This window comes from Myotis yumanensis, unplaced genomic scaffold (genome assembly GCF_028538775.1).
Source record: "Myotis yumanensis isolate MYYU_CA2020_CCGP unplaced genomic scaffold, mMyoYum1.0.hap1 SCAF_7, whole genome shotgun sequence".
Taxonomy (NCBI): domain Eukaryota; kingdom Metazoa; phylum Chordata; class Mammalia; order Chiroptera; family Vespertilionidae; genus Myotis; species Myotis yumanensis.
Window position 1 is genome coordinate 42,726,797 of NW_027223758.1, and position 5,833 is coordinate 42,732,629.

Consider the following 5,833-nt stretch of genomic DNA (forward strand, 5'->3'; position numbering starts at 1 on the left):
TTCTGGAAAGCAGAGGCTCGCGGCAGGGGGCGGGGCGCGGGAGCCGCGGTCGGCCAACAGGGCGCTTGCTGATTGGCGGAGCCCGAGGTGCCCCGAGGGCAAGGGTGAGCTCCGCCCCCGGCCTCCGCGGTCCAGGCGGCCGCTGGACTCGGAGCATCGGTGGGCGGGGCCACACCAAACGGGGCGGGGCCTGGAGGCGGATCGGTGCGCACGCTCCTCCTCCAATCCTGGGTCGGGAAAGATTGTCCACACTCTTCCTGTGTGACACAGGGAGCCCACTGTTGCAGGAGCCCACTCTGAACGCGTTAGAGGTGGAGTTTGGGAGCCCTAACACCTGGGGACTCACCACATCAGCCTCCATGGCTATAAGAAACCTTTACAGTGTTAGAAGGAAGGCATTCCTTTGGCTGTAATACCAATTGTTCAGTGTCTGGTTTTCATTAGGTGTTCTTTGCAGAAACAAGTCTTTACAGGACCAAGGAAGGCATAACCCCAGCCCACTGAGCTCCGCCAACCAGTGTTAGGGCGTTTCAAACTGGGAACCAGCGATCCGCAGGGCTGGGGAGCCCTAGGATCTTTTGTTGATGTCGAATTGGGGGTTCCTATGGATATGTCACTCAGCCTTTACCTCTCTCAAAATTTAATTCCAAGGGCTAAGAATGATGGCCCAGGAAGCCAGAGAAGCCCCTACTTTAAGGATTTCCTTGAGCCCCTCCTGCCAGGTCTACCTATCTCCAGACTTCTGTTTTCTAAGATAAGACCCTGGTTCATTTAAGCCAGAATTTGTTACCTTCACTCCTGATACCAGAACTCACATGTATTGAGTGCTACTACATATCAGGCATTGTTCTGGGTGACAAACATGCATTCAGTCATTTAAGAGGAGATTAATCCAAGGCTTTCATTTAATATCAGGCATTGCTCTAGCTGTTTCATTTATTAGAAACAGTCCTTTTCCCCCAAACCACAGGTCTATCTTCCCTAAAATAACATGTTGAACATCTTAAACGCTCTTCTTCAAGTTTTCAGCAATTACAAATCAGTGGTGAAGCACAAGGGCTTTGGATTCAACTGGCTGGGGGTGAATCCTGGTTTTCCCAGTGTGTGATCTTGCATGAGGTGTTTAACCTCTCTAATGCTTGGCTTTCATATCTAGGTAAGGGAGATTAATAACAGTACCCAAGCCATTCCATTTTAGAAGGAATTCAGTGCCAGGTAATTCATTACCCAGTAATCTCCCAATAAACAGGAGCTATTCTAGTGACATTTATTCACTCTTCCACTGATAGCAAAGAGAAGACTGACTCAGCTCCCATGAAGACAGTCACATTGTGGTTGCATACATTCCAACACACAGTCCATCTCTTATTTTCTTTTTAAGAAAACACAGCCAGTGTAGTCATATTTGGACAGTGAACACTGAAGTATTAGTTTAAATTAACACAAACTGCCTAACTTCTTTTTGGTAAGTGGCAGATATTTTATAAATAGCCTGAGGGTCATCCCACAGATCTGGACAGATCAGAGCTAATACCATTAATCTGGTATGTTTTAATTGTATTGTATATATTATGGTAGTTAGTGTTAAAAGAATTGGTCAATTATAATTAAATTTCCAATTTAATTTGTCATGTTTACCCTTTAGTCAATGAATAAAACATCTAGGTAAGAATTGCTTTGGATGAAATTTAGGTTAGAAAAGAGACGGGAGAATGATGCTATAATTGCAAAGTATGTATTGATATCTGTTGCCTATGTATTAACATGTTATGTGTGGGTTAAGCTATCAAATAGTATTTGTCTTATACAGCCAGTGTATGTGAAGATAATCTTCTTGGTCCTGCTAAGTTTACATGGACTAATTGACCCCATTTCAACTTTTACTATATATATATATATATATATATATATATATATATATATATATAATACTTAGTAAATGTAAAATTAGGGCTCACACTTGAAAGAGGATATGTTGCTTATTATAAATCAAAGTTGTTTAACTTTTCTTTTTATCTGAAAAGGTCAGCAATAATATGCCCCTTTACACCTCCATTGGTATAAAACATTTTCTTTCATTCATTTGACAAATTCAAGGCACAGTTAAGTGGAAAAGGAGAGGGCAGTAAAAGTAGGCAGGAGAATAGAAAGCAAAAGAGGAGAGAAAGAAATGTTTGGAGAGGGAAGAGAAATGTTCTTATTTGAACTATGGTATCTGCACCATTTTGACCTCAGAATAAATATTTGTAGACATTGATTTCTCAATGTAGAATGACAACAGATCCATTAAAGGGAAGCTAAGCAGAACATTTAAACCAGGACTCAAAGCTAGATCTAAAAAAAAAGAAAGGGGCATGTACACACACAGGGAGCAATCTCACATCTCCACTACATTAATGAAGAACTGAACCAGAGCTTTCAGGGGCTTTTAAAAATCCATTCTCTGGAGACAAAGTCTTTCGCATACATTTGGGGTGTTGGAGCATATTCAGTACGAAGCTCAAACAAATCTCAGTGACATGTGAGATAATAATAAAAATTTTTTGTCAGCTACTGACTAGCTCCGGAAGTAAAGGATTTTTCTATCTAATTGTTTCACAGTGTTCCAAGTTGTGACACCCATGGCAAGATGACATTAGAAAGAGCACTGTCAATAATGAACCTCCAGCAATGCAAATCTCCCACCAGACAAACAAATGCCTCAAACAATTTAGGTCAGAATTAGGGGTTTCTTCCTCTCCCCCCACAAAACAGCAAGCATATGGTAAAGCTGAGTATCGTTTCAAACTTAATAACTTGAAACATGGGATATTTCACTCAAATCAGACTTGGCTGAAATTTGCCATAATTTAAGGTTACTAAGCAAGTTCATAGCAGCACATTAAATCTAATTCAAAAAGCAAACAATTTTAGGGACTGGCTTATTAACTATTCAGGAGAAATAATACATGCCAATAATTACAGATTAGTTGGCTTGCTCGTTAAAACAACATTGTACTTCCACTTGTTATCATTGTTACAATATGTAACAAATAAATAAAACTCTATTAGAAATTTCTGACAGTGTTGACCAATGTATAAATTAATAATTCATGAAAAACAATACTGCTTTAACCTCCCCACTAAATCAAAGTGGTTTTCATCCTATTTGTTATGCTGAGTGAGGTTTTGCTATACATTTTAAAGCATGAGAATAAATCATTTATTAAAATCATCTATATCACCCCCGAATTCAAGGATGCTTCAATATTAGGAAATTTACTAATGTAATATACCACATTAAGTGATGATAATATCTCCATAGATGCAGAAAAGAATTCCATCAAATAATCCTCATTAATGACAAGAAATTTTAGTAACTTAGGAAAAAAGATAATTCCTTAACCTGGTAAAACTGATTTTTCAAAAACATACAGCAAATACTATTCTTTTTTTTTAAATTGTAAATACTATTCTTAATGGTAAACTTTTAAAAACTATTTTTATGACAGAAATAATAAAAAAGATTCTTAGTATTACCTTTATTATTTAATACTAGAGGCCCAGTGCAAGAAATTTGTGCACGGGTAGGGTCCCTAGGCCTGGCTGGCGATCAGGGCTCATTAGGTTCCCTGCCTCCCCACCTCCTGCTTCCCTCGCTCCCTCAGCACCCTGCCGCTGCCACTGGTCACCTGCCATGTTCCGCCCCGCCCCCTGGTGGTCAGCGCACATCATAGCAAGTGGTCAAACTCCCAGTCTCCTGGTCGAACTTCCGAGGGGACACTTTGCATATTAGTCTTTTATATATAGAGATCATTTATTATTGTATTGATGGTCTTAATGCAATAGCCCAATCAATGGAAAAATATCCTCAGGTGAGGATTAACAACAACAACAACAACAAAAGTGCAAAACCTTCAAGAAAAACATTATTTAGAGAAAACGAAAGACCTAAATAAACAGAAATATATACTATGTTAATGTTTGAGAAGACAAATGATAAAAATCTTAATTCTCTCTCTATTAATTTACTTTCTTTTTATTCCCACCTGAGGATATAAATATATATAGTATATATTTATATATTCCCCCCATTGATTTTTTTTTTAGAGAGTGGAGGGGAGGGAGGAGAGAGAGAGAGAGAGAGAGAGATTGGTTGCCTTCTGCATGTGCCCAACTAAGGATTGAGCCCACAACTGAGATACAGTACATGCCCTTGACCAGGAATCAAACCCATGACCCTTTGGTCCATGGGCTGATTCTCTAACCACTGAGAAAAACTGGCCAGGGCTATTAGTTTATCATTAAAAGCAATTCTAATAAGTAAGGAAAATGAAATTTGACTAGCTGATCCTACAATTCATGTGGAAGAGCCACAGACCAAAACCAGCCAAGACTATTTTGAAAAACACGACCAAGGAGGCAGGATTTTTTTCTGTTAGACAGATTGTTCTATCGACTCTACTATCTAATTATGATCATTTTTATAATGAACACAGGGTGGTATTGGCACAGGGCTATAAAGCCCAATGGACCAGAATAAAGCCCATACACACACACATGTTTAGAAACATTAAAGTTTTTATTACAAAGTATTAAAAATATGCTGGACTATTCAATAAATGGTGCTGGGAAAATTAGCAGTTCATTTGAAATAAAAAATAAAATGAATTCTTACCTTCCACCTTACATAAAATGAAATTTCAGGTGAATTGAAGATCAATATGTTAAAAAGCAAAATTATAAATTTTTTAGAAGAAAATATAAGTGAATATATTTATGTGTAGGAAAATATTTCTTTCAAATATACACAAAAAGCTCAACTCATAAGGAGGAAAGATTGATAAATTTACTTACTGTAAATTCACAAAAATCTTCTATTCAACAAAAGACACACTAAACAAAATGGAAACAATATTACATACAGAAAGAGTATAACTTCAGTACATAAATCTGGTAGGGATTAGAATCTAGAATACAAAAAAGACTTGAAATCAAGAGGAAAAAAACATACAACATGATTAAGAAAACAAAACAGACAAAGATTAGAACAGACCATTTCCCCAAAAGGAAATCTGAATTGCCAAGAAATAAATGTTAGATGTTTATTTTGAGTAATGTGAATTAAATCAGAGAAATTTGAATGAAAACAATGAGATACCATTTCTTAGTCATTAGACTAATAAAAATTTAAAATTATTTTAATGTGAAATATTGGCTAATATATATAGAGAAATGGGTACTCTCAGTACTCTCAACAACTTCCCTCACCAACGGCCACTTTCTTTTTTTTTAAATCCTCACCTGAAAATATGTTTGTCTCCTGTACACACTGCAACCAGAAATTGAACCCAAAACCTAGGTATGTGCCCTGACCAGAATCAAACCTGTGAGCCTTTGGTGCATAGGACGATGGTCCAACCAGTGAACCACACCAGCCAGGGCTGGCACACAACCTTAATGGCTAAAATCAGAGGTAAAATCTGTGGTCTATGAGACACTTCAGTAACCTTGTAATTGACATGAATTTTTGTGTAAGTTAGCTGGAAAAGATTTCACTTAGTTTAAACAAAAAATAGTGTTAAAACTAAGCCTACACAACAATTCATTGTTTGCACTCGTGGATTAATTATTATTGGAACCTCATAATGACTTTGAACCTGTTGTATTTGTTAAGAGTAATGAACATGGTATCTGCTTGCTCCTTCAGTGTATGATCATTTTTCATTCATGCATGTGTCCATTCACATTCACTCATCAAACATAAATGAATGCTCCACTATACCAGAGGCAAGGCAGGAGGAATACAACCTCCTTGAAGAGTTCAGATTTAATCTTAAAAATTAGAAAATTA